The sequence below is a fragment of the Benincasa hispida genome, chromosome 9 (assembly GCF_027475165.1).
Source record: "Benincasa hispida cultivar pf3 chromosome 9, pf3_genome.v1.1, whole genome shotgun sequence".
Taxonomy (NCBI): domain Eukaryota; kingdom Viridiplantae; phylum Streptophyta; class Magnoliopsida; order Cucurbitales; family Cucurbitaceae; genus Benincasa; species Benincasa hispida.
Window position 1 is genome coordinate 44,834,816 of NC_143486.1, and position 18,123 is coordinate 44,852,938.

Below are 18,123 nucleotides of genomic sequence, written 5' to 3' on the forward strand. Positions count from 1 at the left end.
TGGATTGAAAATTCTTAAGGTGCTTGGGTTTGAACTATGTGTTTTTTGCAATGAAAAGGTTCAAGTTTAATTAACCATATCAAGAGGAAGGATAAACGTTTTGAAGTTTAAAAGCAATGTGATATTGTGGGGATACTCTACTATGGTTCCATGTTTGGAATGGAATTTTTAGATTTATGGAAAGGGTATAAAGGGTCATATGTCTTGGTTTAGGGATTATGTTTCACTCTGGAAGTGAAAAGTGCACCTTCAAGTTGTTGAGTTAAGCAAGGATAAATATGAAGAGAAAATAAAAGTATTTAAGGAAAGGTTTTATTTATTTGGGGAGATAAATGGAAATTAATGTGTTCAAGACTCCCAAATAGTTAAGTATGGAAATTAAGTATGGTTTAGATTTTAAAACATGATATAGGTGAATATAAGGTGTTGGTTTTAGTGTAAAAGAGGCGTTGGTTTTAGTGTAAAGGAGGAATCTCATATTACTATTTGGAACTTTGGACTGCAGTAGGCATTATTCGAATATATATATATATATAGCTTGCTTAGGTTGTTGGATTGTAGACTGTGAAAAGGGATTCGAATAGTCACATATTTTGGTACAGATATATTTTACTAGGAAAGTGAAATAGAGCATCTTGGATTTATTGGTCTTGGAAAAGATAAGGGAAGATGAAAGGATTTGAGAAATATTTTGTTGTTTTGAGAAGGTAAGGGGAATTGATGTTTTAAGATTAAGAACAAAGGTTTGGTTTGGTATCCAAGATAGGAAATATGTGTTTACGAACCTTTAGAGTTGGTATGAACAATCTCATTACTATTTGGAACTATGGATCTTAGTATTTGTTGGTTGAATGGATATCCTGCCAAAGCTATTGGTCATGGAACACAATTTTTGCATGAGAATTTGATTAAGCTAGACTATCACGCGTTGGAAGAGTGCTTAACAATCTTCTTCAAATTATAGTGGAATCAGAGGAAATAACGTTTTATGAAAGGATGTTTAGTAGCAATAGTTGCTAGAAACTATGGAAATGGGAGGGGTAAGGCCTCGTTAAAGAGGGGGAAGACGTTGAAAGTTATTAGCAAGGTCTAGAGGTTTTGATTGTAGACACGAATATCTAGAACAAGGCATTAATGAAGCCATCGATTTTATTTGAAGGTGAAAGTAATCTAGCTTCAAGTAAGAAACAAGCTATATGAGTATTAAGGTTGAGTAAATTTGATCTCCCAGAATGACCCCTAGCATTAGAGATAAACTTGAGTTGAGAGCAACTCCTATCCTTAAGGCTCCTCATAGAAGGACTTTAGTAGAGTTGGAATAGCCTAAGTCACTTATACAAGAACCATTTAGCAAAGTGTTTCATATGTGCCTTAATGTTTTGACTTGGAGCACACCAGCTTTGTTTATTAGGAAAGAAAGATGATTCACGCGACTTTGTATCAACTATTACGAATTGAATATGATAGAGTATCCCGATTGCAGGGGATTGTTAGGGCAATTAGGTGTTGAATCCAAATTCTGAATCCTGGACTTGAGATGCCACGAGAGATATATTTTCTGTTGCATGGACAGTGAGGTGGCCCACTCTATGGAGTGTGAACATTCTCGATATAGATGTATGCAATCATGGTCTTTATCTTAGAAACTGACATTAGGTAATGGTTACAACTATTATGAGGTTATGGTGATGTATTTTTATGGGGACTTCAAGAGCCTCATTTAAGTGAGATTTTTTAGACTTGTGCATAGGAGGGTCTAAATGGTGTTATGTGTTTATTTTAAGATTAAAGAGTAACATGATATTATCTCAGATAAGTTATACAATTCATGGTAGGAGGTGATGACTTTTTGAAACGTGGAGTTAGTGCTAATTAAAAGTTCTTTGGTAGAATTATCGGTCTGAAGAAGCAATTTGGAAACATGAGGATGAGATAAGAACTAAGTATCACGAGCCTTTAAGGACTTGAACTTCGAGGGCGAAAGTTTCTTAAGGAGGGAAGAATGTAACATCCCGAATTTCAGAAAATTTTAAGTTAATTATCTAAAATTATTGAGTTTAAATTTTCCTTTCATTTGGAAAATTGGGGTTAAATTGAAATAATTGAAAAAATTTTATTGGTTAAATTGAATTTAATTGATTTGATATCCGAATTTAATTGATTTGATATCCGAATCGATTATCTTGAAAATATTGAATTTTGTTTCCCTTTGATTTTGGATTTTAGGGCCAACTTAAAAAATAATAAATTAAAAGAGATGATTAATTTCATGTGGTTTTGAATTGATTTAAATATTTGGAAGGATTTAATTTGTATCAAATTGATGGATCTTATGTCCTTTAATTTTGGTTTTTGAAGCCTAAATTAAGATAATTTGAAAAGTTAATTGATTTCTAAATTTAATATAATCTTTGGAGATTTTGGAGATATTGTGATAAAATATTTTATTTATCTTTTCAAAACTTGAAAAAAAAAAAAAAAGAATGAAGATTTATTAAATGAGAGTGAAAAGAGGTCAAAATTTTGGGGAGAAAGCAATTCGGTTTTTCAGCAATAGCTTTCACAAAATTGTCGATTTCCAGAGTTTGAACCGTTGGATCGTGCTCAAATTTGGTAAGTCTGTTCAAGACATATAGATTTCATTTTGAATGGTTGGATCGTTATTTGAAGTTCTTGTTTGTTCGTAATCGCTGCTGAATAAAATCTGTAAACTAGAAATTCCCCTTCTCTCCCACTCTCGCAAACCCTCCTCATGCAAGACCCTCACTACCAGCCGCTAGCCTAAACAATTTATGCCGTCTGACAACAACACAAGCTGCCTATCTATGGAAGCCACAAGTCGACGCGCCGTCGGCCGCCATTGCCCCGATCTTTGCCGGAATTTTGAGGAAAACCTTGGGTAAGACTTATTTTTTCTTATAATTTGGGAGGTGAAGTTCACCCCTTTTGATTTTGAGTTAAATTAGTAACCTCTCTTTGATTTGAAACTTAGATTCAAGGTTTGGAAGTTTTGAGGTTGACCATCAAGCTAGATACCATTTTGTTTTGCAGAAAATTGATGAAGACCGGTGAGTTTTGTAAGTTGTTAGATGTTTATTCTTTTGGATTGAGAGTAATAGTAGGAAAATTAAGTTATTGATTTTGGATTTAATTCATGATCAGATTGACTAATTAAATCGAGTATTGGAATTTGTCTTGGACCAAGCCACAACTTTAGGTTGATTCAAGTGAGCTAAAGAAGTTTTAAGGAGATTTTGTTTTGCGTTTTTTTACCAAATAGAGGTAAGTAATCTTACTATTGGAACTGCCCTAGTGCCCGACAATGATAATTATGATTTATTGAGGATTATTAGTTAGCATGATATTTATGTCTGCCTTCATTGACTGAGGTTTGAAATGACTGGAGTTAGGAATTGACAAATATGATTTACTGAGAATATATTGATAGTTTTATGTTTATGTATGCCTTGCTGATATGAGAGTTTAAAAGGCTAGTTGCACTTAGAGATGTTTGAATACTAGTATGATTTGAGTATATTACTTTTATTGAAGATCTTGTTGAATTAGGAGGATGAGATGCATACATATGTTGTAAAGCTATGATGAAGAAATTTCTATGTATATTGTAGAATCATGATGATGAGATGTATATATATGATATAGAACCATGTTGAGATTGTGATGTCGAGATTGTGATAGTGATTTTACTGATTAGTTAGAATGCCCACTAGATATTGTGTTTCCTTTGGGATTCACAAGTTTGTGTTTCCTTCGGGATTCACCAGATATTGTGTTTCCTTCGGGATTCACTAGTTTGTGTTTCCTTCGAGATTCACCAATTTTTGTTTCCTTCGGGATTCACTAGTTTGTATTTCCTTCGGGATTCATCAGTTTGTGTTTCCTTCAGGATTCATCAGTTTGTGTTTTCTTTGGGATTCACCAGATTGTGTTTCCTTCAGGATTCACCAAAGGTAGTGGGCATATTTAGCTACATTAGAATAGAACTCAATTTTCCATGTATGTATGTGTCCCATGAGGACTAGGACAGTTTATATGTTCCACTAGAGGTAGACATCTAGAGGACATAGATGCCTAACCTGACCCCAATAGTGGGGTTACTTACTGAGTATTTTATACTCATTCTTTCTCATGTTGTTTCAGGTAAGGGTAGAGATGCACCGACGATGGACAAACGAATTTCGTGATCGGGCCACTGGGACTAGTTTTATGCTTCCGCTCATGAGATTTAGATTTCTTTTCATGCTTTTCTTAACTTTCAGTTTTGATGTTTGAAACTTACTATTAAGAATCGTTTTCAAACTTATTTATTATCATTTATGATTTATGGGTACCCTATTATTGTTTTTAATATTTGAATTTAATGAAAGCCTTTTGCACTAACCTTATTTATTTAGCATTTATTTCACCATAAAAGAGTGTCGTTTTAAGTTCCATGCATGCATGTATTTAGTAATGGCCTAACTTAAGTCCTAGGGGGTCGGGTAGTTACACTCTTAGTTGGGTGAATGTACTTGACTTAAAGGAGAAAAGCACTGAACGTTCTTGAAATAGAAGTCTTGGAAGAGTCTTTGTGTCTTCAGGGGTCTTCTATCTTCTAGGAGTGTAGCTTCAGGAGTCTTGGGAGTCTTCTGTTTGTTGATGAATTCTCTTTGGGCTCTCTGAATGTAGAAAATGCTGACCCTCACAAATGAAGAGAACTTCTCTATTTATAGAGTTCTCAAGTGGGCTTCGTGGGCTTGGGCTTGATTGGTTCATGGGCTTGGCCCTTGGGCTCAATTAGTTGGAATTAGGCTTGGTTAATCCATGGGCCTGGCCCTTGGACCTAATTAGTTAATTTTGAGCCTAATTTGAAATTTAGGTCCAATTCAGCCTTTTTTGTAGTTTGGACTTTAAACCCAAATTATAATATCAAATTGGGCCAATTTAATCTTATCTGATTCAACCACGTGGCGTCATCGAAATTTGTCTTCAATTCAATTCGGGACATCATGTGGCGTCATTGAAATTTGTCTTCAATTCAATTCAGGTCATATGTCAACTTCTAATTGGACCCAAATTTAATGATTTAGAATTTCGTCATTAATTTAGTAAACGACGTGGCAACTTATGATTGGTCCAAAATTTCTCATTCAACACCAATCTATTGAAACTAAAGATGAAGATATATATTGCGCAAATTGCTTTTTATTTTTCAAATTTGGATAAGACTTCAAAAGTGATGACTAATCATTTCTTGGGTGTATAAGTGTATACATAAAAATCCACATAGATCAAGGACTAAGAATGTCAACATAAAAATCTTAATTTGAAATTTCATGCAACCGAGGAAACAATACTTCATCAGAATTCCTTGGTTTTACACAAAGATAAAGCAAGTGGGAAGGTCCAGTTGGATTATAATTAATCAACAAAGCAACTTTCAATTAATCCTCCTCATTCCTTATTTTTCAAGTTTGGGTTTGGGAGAGAGGTGTGGTCTGGTGTGTTGGTCAGTTGGGTTCGTCGTATCGGGTGGCGGGTTGGGATGTCGAGTTGAGTTGGTTGTGCGGAGTGGGGTCGGTTAAGGGGTGCGTAGTAAGTTGTTCCATGTATTCTGATGTGCTTCCATCTACTACATCTGGCAAGAGTGTAATCGACGACTGAATGGAGGTCGACCGAGGTCGGTGTCTGTTTGTTTCACCTTATGGTCTCTATGGCTCGTGCTCGGGCTGCTTCCTGGCGGGTTGACCTTCTTGGTCTTATCTAGCGTGTTTACGATTGCTTTTCTTCTTTTTGAACTTGCTGTTGCTTTCTGTTTTGTTGTTGTCCCTAATTGTGGGGTTTTGGTTTCTCTTCATTGGCTTTCTCTTTGGTGTTTTGGGGTTTTTTTACATTTATGTTGGGTTATGTTCGGGTTTTATCTTGTTGACTTTGTTTTTATTTTGTTACCCTGTCTTTGTTTGTGCTTTGTTGCTTTGATGCCTTGATCCCGAATTGTGGGATCCTCCTTGTTGTTGTATAATAATATCATCTATTATAAAAAAAAAATCCCCCTCATTCCCATTCTCTTAGTTACATTAATTACTAAATTTCAGAATTTTTGGAAATTGTAGCTGATTTTAGGTTCTTAACCACCTCGAACAATGTCCATTTCCTTTTCCACTTCAACCATTACGCCCAACCAAAATCAAAATCAGATTGAATATAACTTCTACTACACATAATGCCTCTGTAAATTTGAATTAAAAACTAGATTTAGACTTATATTGGAGAGGAGATCGATCAAATGCTCAAGGAACAAAATAAGATTAGAAGAAGGAGATTCAATGTTGCTAGTAAAAGAGTATAGATAAAATTTCAACAGTCCAACGGTCCAACAAATAGGTGAACGAGGCGATGATAAGTCAAACAGAGTATAGAATGACAAGAATAATCATAAGTGTTAGTTCGACCTAAAAAGAAGTTGTACGAGTTCAAAAAATTACCTCCTGGTGGTGGTGATGAAGCACTTTGCTTGGAGTCGCAGCACCAACTATACACATCAATGGAAAATACTATTTCCTTCGAAATCGATAAGAAACAATAGTAAATACTACTTGTTCACTTTGAGAGATTGATAGGGATGCTGCAGGCTTTAGTGAGATGGAGAGCATCAGATACATTAACGCCAATCGACGTTAATAAACCCAACGAGGTATGGAGAGATTGAGAGAGAAGATACAGACAAAGAGAGTACTTACCGGCGACGAACTGTCACACCCCACCCCAGACCACCTTCTTAGCCTAGAGAAAGGCGTGACTGCAGCAGTTACCAACCCTTGGGCTGGCACTTACTGTCTAATAACTCTTGCGGAATAACTCTGATACCAATTATAATTCATATGCAACGGAACGTCTTTAGGCCCACAATTTATTAACTTAGAAACATAATATGTTTAGAGTCATTAAAACACTAGATTTATAAGTCCCAAAACCCACAAACCCTAGTCCCTATATGAACAATAGTAACATGTGTATAATATTACAGTAACTACCTAGCAAACAGTTACAAGTCTTTTGGTCCTTTGGTGGCAGAGCAGACGCAGAGCTATCTTCAGAGGATTTGATCGCTACCTGGGGGGGGGACAAAACATTTAAAAATGGGGTGAGCTTATACCCAATGAGTGACCGAGAAAACATAGTAAATTCTCATGCATAATTTCATAAAATAGTTTTATCTGAAATATAAACTTTTGCAGCATAAATATTTTCCAAGCGTAAATTATATAAAGCTGTTTTAAACATAAAACAGTAAAAGCATTTCTCAAATCAAGTACTTTATAACGGGTAAAATAATCCCAACACCAACTACTAGTCCAGAGAGAACCCTTTTGTTCAATCTCTAACTTTATTCACCTGTGGCTACATTAGGTACTACTGCTCAGATACCTTCTCCTTGTACTTCAGTATCTAGTTAGGTGGATGCCTTCCCCTTGTACTTTGGCATCGCATTTTACCAAAACTATTTATAAACAACTTTTCTCTTTAAAGCATGTACAGTATAACACATATACAACGTGGCTTTAAAGAGGGTAACGCATGCTGGATAAAATCAATACATTTACATATGTAAATAATATTTCAACAGTATGCATGCGTTCAAACCACTTTATAAAACTAGTAGGCATGAGAATTATTTTTGTAAACATGCTTTCTGTAAATGTTGTAATCAAAACAATTTAAAAATGTTTTAGTTCAAAAACATTTTAGCCACTCACCTCGATTTCTTAGGAGCTTTTCACTCTAGTAGCTCCTCGGGCTCCTTTTCACCCCTAGAATCCAGATTCAATTTATAGCTTAGATTACTCATAGTTTTGAACATTATTTTGAAATACTTTCTTCCACAAACTTATTCTAAAATGTCTCAGGAAGCTTACCCTAAAATTTCAGCTTAGAATGCCTTGTGGTTTGGCCGGAGTCACAGAATCTTCAAGACTGGCTCATACTAATCTAACAGTCTGACCCTTCTGCCTTCTTCTAAATCTCCAACCCGGTTCCTTTGAGCTTTTTCCTCTGGCAGCCCTACTCTAAAGACTAGACTTCCTAAGCTTTCAGATGGATTTGGAATCACTTCAAACGCACGAGTAGATTGGGAGATCTTCTCGTCTAAATTTGATATGTTCTCCTCAACCCTCACTTCTCTACTCTCCCTCTCTTTTTACGTAATTTCTGATTTTGTGATTTGAAAATAAAATCCCAAAACTCTATTTATAGGCGTTCAAATCTCTCGTGGTGTTGACAGCGCCTACTTGGTTGCATGGCCAAATTTTTATTTCTCCCCTTATCAACGCAAGCTTGCATCACCTTGTCCAAAGTGTTTTCTTCATATGCGTCCACCAAATTTCCTTAGCCCTTAAGAATTTTTCTTATGAAGACACTTAATTTTGGTTGATGTTTGCCCTTGCGTCTTCAACCTTTGTTTGTATTCAATTTAGGGTTTCCAATGTATAAACTACAAGAACGCAGCCAAATTCAACGTATAAACACTTGCCCGGTCGTTCGATGCATAGGCGAGGCCCTACGATCGCGTGGGAGTGACGTTCCAATGCAGCACTGGACAAGGCTTGGTTGACGCACAGACTGCTCTCGCTCTCTCCCACTTTCTTGCTGGTCTCGCTCTCTCCACTCTCACTCTCTCCCACTTTCTCGCTGGTCTTGCTCTCTCCAATCTCGCTCTCTCCCACTTTTTTGCTCAAAATCTTACTCTCAATGATCTCGCTCTCAACGATCTCGCTCTTAGCTACTGCGAACATTGTCTGTCTCCGTGCAATTCCTACACGATTGTGCCACTAGTCACTTGCCTTTCGGTGCTTTATGCACAACACGCATTTCACATAAATTTTCCATACTTAGCCAATTTTTTCCAAATTTCCCAAACTCAATTTCCATATTTTTCTTTTCAAATCCCCATTCCTTCTTCACCATTCCACACTAACTTCCTCATCAACCTACTTATTATACAAATTTCATTACAATTTTACCAATTAAAGCTTAACTTAAATTATTCAAGGAAAATCTACTTAACATTTAGAAATTTCCTTCCCCTTAACTTAGGCTTTAACTTTCACTTAGTTAATTCCTTTTATCACTTGCTTAAGTAAGGAAAATAGAAATTTGGGTTTCACAGATTCAACTATCAAAAGCGAGTGGCGCTACAGTTGCTAGTGAATGGTAGAGAGGGTGGCGATAAGGGAGTGCTTATCGAAAGAGGCTTCTTTTCCTTTTATGGTGAGGTTTAGCATTATGCATGCATGTGGTGTAGCAAAAGAAAGGGAAATGGGCGAGAGTTTACTTTCTATTTTTCTTTTTCTTTTTTAACTTTTAGAAAAATTTATCCCACACCACAACAAGGGCCTTTTTAAGTATAAAAAAATATTTCGAAAAATTTATACTTTATAGCAAAAAGTTCTAAAAGTACATGAACTTTTTCCTATAAAGTGTAAATATTTTTTGGATTTTTCTATTTATAAGAATTTTTTCCACAAAACATACCTATAAATATATATTTTTTAAGGATAATATATTTTTTTAACTTTCACTTTCATCTTGTCAAATGTTCTCAAATTCCTTCAATATATGAACACTTTTTCAAAGGCTTTTAGTAACCTTTGATAATACTTAATAGGAGTTATTTTCAAAAAGGTTTCTTAAAGACCTTTGACAAAGGTCATTTTATGAACATTTATCTTTATAAATATTTTTAATAATTTTTTGTAGTCATATTTTGTTCAAATGGTTTTTAAAAGCACTCAAAAAAGAAAATATATCTTCTAAAGGTTTTTAAAACCCTTTAATGAATGTATCTTTTTTTTCAAGGCAGTTTAATAATCTTAAAAAAAAAAAAAAAAGTAATATTTCTCAGATTTTTTAACATCTTCGATAAAAAATAATATATTTTTCAAAATTTTTTAAAGTCTTTTAATAAATATATACTTTTTTTTCCCAAAGGTGTTTAATAACTTTCGTTAAAAAGTATTTCACGAAGATTTGTAGAAAACCTTTGATTAAGGATAGTATATTTTTTAAAGGTTTTCTAAATCCTTTGATGAATGTATATTTATCTTCCAAAGGTGTCTAGTTGCCTTCGATAAAAATATATATTATTCAAAGGCTTTTTAAAGGTGTTCAATATTTTTCAGTTAAATGTAAATTTCTTTTCAAAGGTTTTTAAGTAGTCTTCGATAAAAAGTAATTTATCAAAGGTTTTTCTAATAACCTTCAATAAAAAAACATTTTTTTCAAAGGTTTTTATTAGCTTTCCATAAAAATATATATTTCTCAAATGTTTTTTTTTCAATACCTTTGATAATTTCTATATCTTTCTTGAAAGTTTTCTTTAGTTTTGCAATTAATTTGTTATTACATTTTATTAGATTAAATTAATTAAAATATTTTTTCTTGAAACTAATTGCTCATATTTATTTATTTTGATTGGTAGTTCTTAAATTCAATATTTATTACCAATCTTATTATTATAATCAAATATGGTGCTTTAAAATATTGTTATCAATTTCTTGTGTACCTTGGGTTGAATTTCTTGTTTAAATTACCTATTAGCAAGGACGAAAATATTTTTATCAGTATACATATCTGTAACTCAAATTTACAGATATATCGACAGATATTTTAAGAAAAACCACAAATATTACGAAAATTTATAAAAATATTGTGAATTTTTTAGTGAAATTTTAGAACAAACTTGTTTAAGCAATAAACTATGACTTTAAGCATATTAATCAATAATTAGAAGCCAAATATGATCCATAATCAAATAATAGATACTAGTGAAGACTGAAAAATGAATATCAACAAAATATTTCAATAATAAAGTCTAGGTCATCCAAAATGGAAGGTCAAGTACAAGATTCAATAGTAAAAAAATGATCTAGGAGGTACTAGCCCAACATTAGCATAATTTATTTGGTAATGACAATATTGCTCCTAAGTCATTGTATGTTCAAAGTTTCTAACATAATTGGAAGTATGCCATCCATGAGTCTCAACATCAACCCCGATGATACCAATAGGATGATGCCTGGATCAAACCATATTCCATCCAAATGGGGATGCTTTGAAGAATGTAGATAACATAGAGGTTTAGAGTATGGGCCTTCATCACTTTCATGAGGAAGTTGTGGTCCGCGTGTACAAACCGATATGTTACAACCATCATTATAACTGTAGGAACCATAATCACTAGAATGATTATAACTACTATGAGAATAACCATAGTTACTATTGTTATAGACATATTGTCCATGTCCATATTGAATATCTAAACTCATCCTATCACACCCCTCCCAAGCTACCCTCTTGGACTGAGAAGGGATGTGAAGACAACAAACGTCAACCCTCTTATAACACCTACTACCCAAGTTTTAACTTGTTTCCTTGCACCTATTTAACCTGATAGATAGTTTATATACATATTAACTTATAAATGCATTCACAGCAAAGGCCTTGTAGGCATTTAGAACTCACTAGCAATATATAACAAAACCACAACTTATATACATACTTCAAACAGAATTCTCATTTAAGCACTTCCACATATATACATACTTAAGGTTTTACCCTTTCCCACTATATGTACAAGAGTTCTAGTGCCTATCAAAGACATGACATCCATCTATACAACTTCAAGTCTATTAGGGATCTACAGACTTGTAGCAAACTAGCAGTTGTAAGCTAGGCTGTGGAAAATTGATCGCTACCTAAAAAGTAAAACATTTTAAAAGAGTGAGCTAAACATAGTATACTAAATAAAACAGAAAACAACTGACAATAAAGAATGCTTTCATAAATTTAGGGTTAAGAAATCAAGCTTAGCTTAAACACATAAACTGTACTTTAAATCATAACATTATCATACTGAAAATTCTGAAATCATAGCATAACTTTGGCTAATCTCATAAAACATTTATGTTTTGTTTTGTACTCTTTTGCCTTAGTTGAGATAGAACTCCTTTTTCTCTTTTCTCTCAACGTCGATAACCTTAGCTGATGCAGAGTAGTCTCAATACAATCAACGTCGATAATAGTCATACATGTACTTAGATATGCCCCAAAGGCTAATATAACACATTCATAATGTACTTCCTAGATACCCTCATCTCCTTCAATATCGGGTTTCATCATTAAAGTATTGAAACATGCTTTTATTCTTAACATTCATAATACTTTAATTCTTTAGCATTTCTTAGAAAACTTAGGCATTCAAATAGATAAACATCGCATGAAAATTCATATCACATTAAGAATGCTTTCATTGATCAAATCGTGCTTAAAACATTGCATAGCGCATGGTTTATAAACTTTTCTTTAAAAATCATTCATGCTTTAAACAAGCTTGAAAACATTGAAGCATCTAGCTCAATAATATATAATCATGCTTAATAAATATTGAAACATATAGCTTACTTTAAGAGAGAAAAACTTATGCTTAGCAATACATTGGAAACTTTTCTTTGGGGTGGACCCTGTGTCCAACATATTCATACTTTAGTTAAACTATGCATTGAAAACAACTTTAAGAAAGCATCCTCAAAACTTATGAGCTCAATTAGGAATTATGCTTTGTAAACTTATAAGTAAAACATTCATCAGACATATGCGTTGAAACCACATTAAGGAAAACATTCATCAAACATATGCGTTGAAATCACATTAAGAAAAACATTCATAAAACTTTGTCATTCACAGTCAAAGGCGAGAACTACTTGGATCGTAGGCTTTCCTAATCTCCATTTTTCCTTAAATAAATTTAACCCAAGGTATCAACACAATTCTTCCTTCCAATCACCTAACTTTTGCTAATATTTTTATTTCTTCTTAACCCACACTTCCATAAATGTGAAGCCCAATTCAAGCTAAAACTATCCTAAGGTATTGAAGATGATTGAATGTGGGAATTTCAAGTAAAAAATGGGGTTAACCAAGTTAAAAACTTGAAAAAACAGTAACAACATAAAGAAGACAACAGCAAATTTTGACAGCATAGCAGATTTAAATTTTGACAGCATAGCAGATTTTTTACATTCCCTTAATTCCCTGCTGTTTTTTAAGGTTTGTGTTGACATTTTTAGTTATTTTCTAGCCCAACAATGCCCATTCGCTCAACAAAAATTATTCTCAATGATTTGAATAAACTAAGCCTCATATCAGCGAAGGGGCTAAGTCCTCATATTGTTGACCTCCTCCAAAATTTTCTTGAGCATGACCTCCTCCATCACCACCATCTCTCCCGTCACTACCATCATGATCATCATCTTCATTACCTTCATTTTGTTGACCTTGATCTAACTATTGATCTTCCAAAGTTATTATGTTGTAGTGTGTGGTACGCATGTGCCGCTCAAAAAAAGTCCCCATCACTACTTGAACTACTAGTTATTACCTCTTCACGTATGACATGTTCAACATCAATACCTAACTTTTGTGCAACATTAATACCATATTCACATTCCCATTCGAAAGGTTTTGATGCACGAAGAACTTCTTGATACATACGTCAATCATCAACATGAAAACCTGCTAGATACACATATTAACATTGTCATCTGAATTTGATTCAAAAGCAAACTTTGTTTGACAGCTAAGGTTTCCACGCAGTTCTTCACGTATATGTTCAATTATCTCCTTCTTAGTTTTTGCCTTATCTTTTCTTTGAATGTTCAACATCTGTCTTAACTTCTTATGGAACATTACGATATTGCTTCACATTTTTGTTGGGGTCATATCCAACAAGATGATACTTAAATATTGTAATTCCTTCACATTTATTGACATGAAAACAATATTTACATACTGTGCCATTTTTATTCCCTGGAATCCCGATGTAGTGGGCCCATGTACTATCAGCTCATCCTGTGAAACCTTGAACTTGACCTTCATCTTCCATGTTGGATTTCAAACCTATATAAATTAAAAATTATAATGTTAAACTTGTATAGCATAATAGGAACATAAAAATCATTAAACATATCATAGCATAATAAGGATTTCTTTAAAAAAAAACCATAACATAATAGAGAATAGAGATACAAAATACAAAACACAACATAATATAAATATTAGAATTTAACATAACATAATATGAATAATATGAATGCAAAATGCATAACCCTAAACTGATATAACAAAACATAATAACTACACAAAAATCGTAGCATTAAGCTTATTTATAACATACTAAGAATTCAAAAATCATAACATTATATATAACATAACATAATAAGAACACAAAATCATAATATTAAACTTATACGTAACACAAACAACATAACATTAAATTTATACATAATATAACGAGATACAAAAATTATAACATCAAACTAATATAACATAACATAATAAGGACACAACACTTATAACATTAAACCTATATGACATAAAATACAAAACTCGTAACAATATAAGACAAATATAAAAAGAAGAAAAAGACGACTCGAGAAGTAAAGAAAGCTTGAGAGGAAATTAAAGGTAGGTTAGAGAACTTGAGATTTAAGAGTGGTGTGGAAAAAGTGTTATGGTGGAGATATTTATAGGAAAAATTATTGAATGAGTTTAGAAATTAATATATATTATTTTTTCAAAGTGTTGTTCTTGGAAATGAAATTTTGAATAGTGACGTGATTGTTATATTTTCAAAGTGATTTTCTTGGAAATGAAAATTGGAATAATAAAATGATGTGAAATTTTTTTTCAAAGTGTTTTTCTTGGAAATTAATTTTGTCATGTAAAAATTCAATGGAAAAAAAAGTAAATTTAATATATGTTATTTTTTTTAAAGTGTTTTTCTTGGAAATGAAATTTTGAAAAATGAAGTGATGTGACAATGCAACTAAAAAGTTTGAATGAGTTTAAAAATTAATATGTGTTATTTTTAAAAATTATTTTTCTTGGAAATGAAAATTTGGATGGTGAAAGAAGAAAAACTCACATATTAAAGTGAAATAATGTGAAAATTCTATAAAAAAAATTTAAAAAAAGTTTTGAGTGTGGTTAAAACTAATAGGAAAAAATAAAATAATATTGTGATTTTTAAAACTATTTATAAAAATATTATTGTTTCAAAACTATTTATAAAAATATTGTACTTTTTTTAATAATTTAGGTCGAGTTTTGAAAACTTGACAAAGGAGGTCGATTCTTCAAAATTCGACTAACCTAAGTCGAATTTTGAAGACTCGACATCCATTTTTTTATTTTTTTTATTTTTCATTATGTTATTTTAATATTTCATTTTCCATTATGTTATTTTAATATTTCAACTCCCTTTTTTATTTTATTATTTAGTATATTCCACTTTTCATTTTATTTTATTATCTTATTATTTTATTATTTTTAAACCATCTTCTTAACTTAACTCTAAGAAGAACAAATAAAATTAATAATATCTCATAAAAATAATAAAGTATAAATTAAAATATCTCATTTATATAAAAAATAATTACAAAAATCAATGTGTCCCACAAGGACGTCGTCGATTTCGAATTGGTTGTCATTGTCGATTTCAAACTTGAGGTTGCTCTGGTTCTTCTTGATGTTGCTCTGGTACCTCTGCAAGCGCTTCATAATATAAATATTCATTCTACTCTCCACGACCCCGACCATGTCCATGCACGTATGAAGATAATGGACCAACCTCTGAGTCATAATGTCCTGAACTAAATGCTGGCATCATCATCATCGGACTAACATAATCAATTTGGCTCTACGTGTGCATCATAGGGGGCAACTCTTCCACATTGTGGCCAACCTCATCAAACTCATCATCTTCTTCTCAAACAGGTCCTCTACGTCTAGAGCTGGTGGAGGAACAATAGGTATATCATACATATAATGTATCTCCTCCATATAGCTCTGGTTGTCACTACATATAGCAAGAACTTGGTTAGGATCATTCACAACATCATAGAGTCTACTGTTGTTAGATCTCTATGAATTATAAATCAATTAGATAATATTTATTTATTTACCAAATGACCCACAACTGCTCCCAAACGAGTAACGTAGCGCCTTGTGATATTATTATACCAATTAATGTAGTATTGAGTGACATCCCTATCAAACTGTTCAATAGAAACTCCCACTGCAATAAACCTTGCACGATAGTGTCATCGCACTACCAAATGTGCAACTTTTTTGGACCAGTCTTCAGTCCCTAAGTCAATATCATGCTGTAGGGATTCAGTATTACAAGGCGATGGGACATCCTGTTGAAAACCGAATTGTCTCATCACTCTGTCAGGAAGATGTCACTCACCAATGTAAAAACATATGAGAGGACTTATCGTCCGCCATATATTTTGACCATTTATACAAAAATTGGGCAAAGTGTGCATAATAAGTTTGTAGGGCTCCCAAATAATCTGAAACACAAAATATTATATTGGAAAATATTAAATACAAATAGAATAAAAACCTGTATAAAATAATCAATTTGGTTCAGTATTAATGTACCTGATCAGGTTGAAGCAGATCAAACATGTATCTGTACTGGCTGACTACATGTGTGGATGTACTAGTCACACAAAATTTGTCTCTCCACCTAAATTTTTAAATTGATAATTTAGATTCTAAATTAACTAGATTAGTCATATAAAAATTAAATTGAATTAAAACATACTGAGAACCGTAGGCTTGTATAGCTAATTGAGCGTCATTTACATGATATAGCTGTAGATCCATTGTTGGAAATTGCTCCTAAGCCCATAGTTGCAAAAGTATGAGAGGCCCAACTATCACATAAACTTCATGTCTTGTTGCTTTGCACAATTGTCTATACAACCATGCCAAACATGCTCCACCCCACGAATACCGTCCCGCATCATAGAGGTTAGCTAACAGTGGTAGGAACATCAAGTGAACAAAATGACTTGATTTGTCGGAAAATAGACTTTCAACCATCATTTATAGTATATATGCTCGCACATATCTCATAACTGTTTCCTCGTCTGCATCATCTGCGAGCTCATAGAATTATGTCCCTAACCATATCAAACTTAACCTCGATCCTTTAATTTTGTTGGCAGGTGGGGTCACACTGAGGTACAATTGATAAACATGTAACCAGTCATCATACATCACTCCGGTGACTGACTCACCTTCAACAGGTAACCCCAATAACACTTCTATGTCTTGTAGAGTGATAGTGCACTCTTGTGCAACCCAAATCTTAATTTCCCTACTTAAGCAGGTAACTAAGGAAATTAACTAAGTATAAGTTAAATCCTATTTGAAAGGAAGGAAAATTTCTAAGTGTTGAATAGATTTTCTTTGAGTAGCTTTGAGAATAAGCCTTAACTAGTAGAATTTGGCTAAGTGTAAAGTGAAAAGAAGTCATGCATTGGGTGTTAGGAAACATTAATGCATGAGATGGAGCTGAATCAGTAGAGGCTTAAAAGAGATTAAGCATTGAAGCCGAGGGCAACCATGCGGTTGTGAGGCTGGATGCATGTTGGCTGAAGCAGGGGCAAGAGGCATTGCCAAGAGTTGCTCATGCATTGAGGTTGCGTGAGCGAAAGCGGGGAGAGCGAGAAAAGCTTGAGCACAAAGTACTGGACAGACGATTGTATAAGCTATGTGTGAGCACTGAGTGAGCACTAGACGACTGTGTAGTTGTAGGCAATGCTAAACGATGTGAAGTGATGCGCTAGACGATGGGGCTACACAATAAGCGATGACACTACACGATCAATGTGAGCAGTAGACGATAAGCATGAAAGCTAAACGATAATGCTATGCGATAGCACTATACGATAGCGTTAAGCGTTGAGCGGGCATATATGATGAGTGTGAACATTACACGATACGCGGACGCGTTAAATGATGGGCGATGGCATTAGACGATAAGGCGCCAGCACTACACGATGGAGCTAAACGATAGGTGTAGTAGCTTTGCGATAGGCTATGCGCAAGATCTTTGAGAGTGAGATATTACTAAACGATTAAGCTACACGATCGGCCGTTAGTTCTATGTGAAGGACGCATGCATTAGACGATTACAGCAAGAGAGCGAGAAGGCTAAATGTTAAGCAACAACGAGAAATTCATTAGATGATGGAGCTAAGTGATGATGTG

General features: G+C 33.5%; 1 long non-coding RNA gene and 1 pseudogene across 1 annotated transcript; both read right to left on the reverse strand.

Moving 5' to 3' along the window:
* Nucleotides 1-13,025: 13,025 nt before the first annotated feature.
* LOC150033846 (uncharacterized) lies at nucleotides 13,026-14,438 on the reverse strand. Its single transcript, XR_016532378.1, has 2 exons — nucleotides 13,847-14,438; nucleotides 13,026-13,569 (listed from the first exon to the last, which is right to left on the reverse strand). It is a non-coding gene; the product is annotated as an uncharacterized LOC150033846 (long non-coding RNA).
* A 1,569-nt stretch (nucleotides 14,439-16,007) lies between these two features.
* LOC150033847 (serine/threonine-protein phosphatase 7 long form homolog) lies at nucleotides 16,008-17,019 on the reverse strand (annotated as a pseudogene).
* Between the last annotated feature and the right edge of the window lie 1,104 nt (nucleotides 17,020-18,123).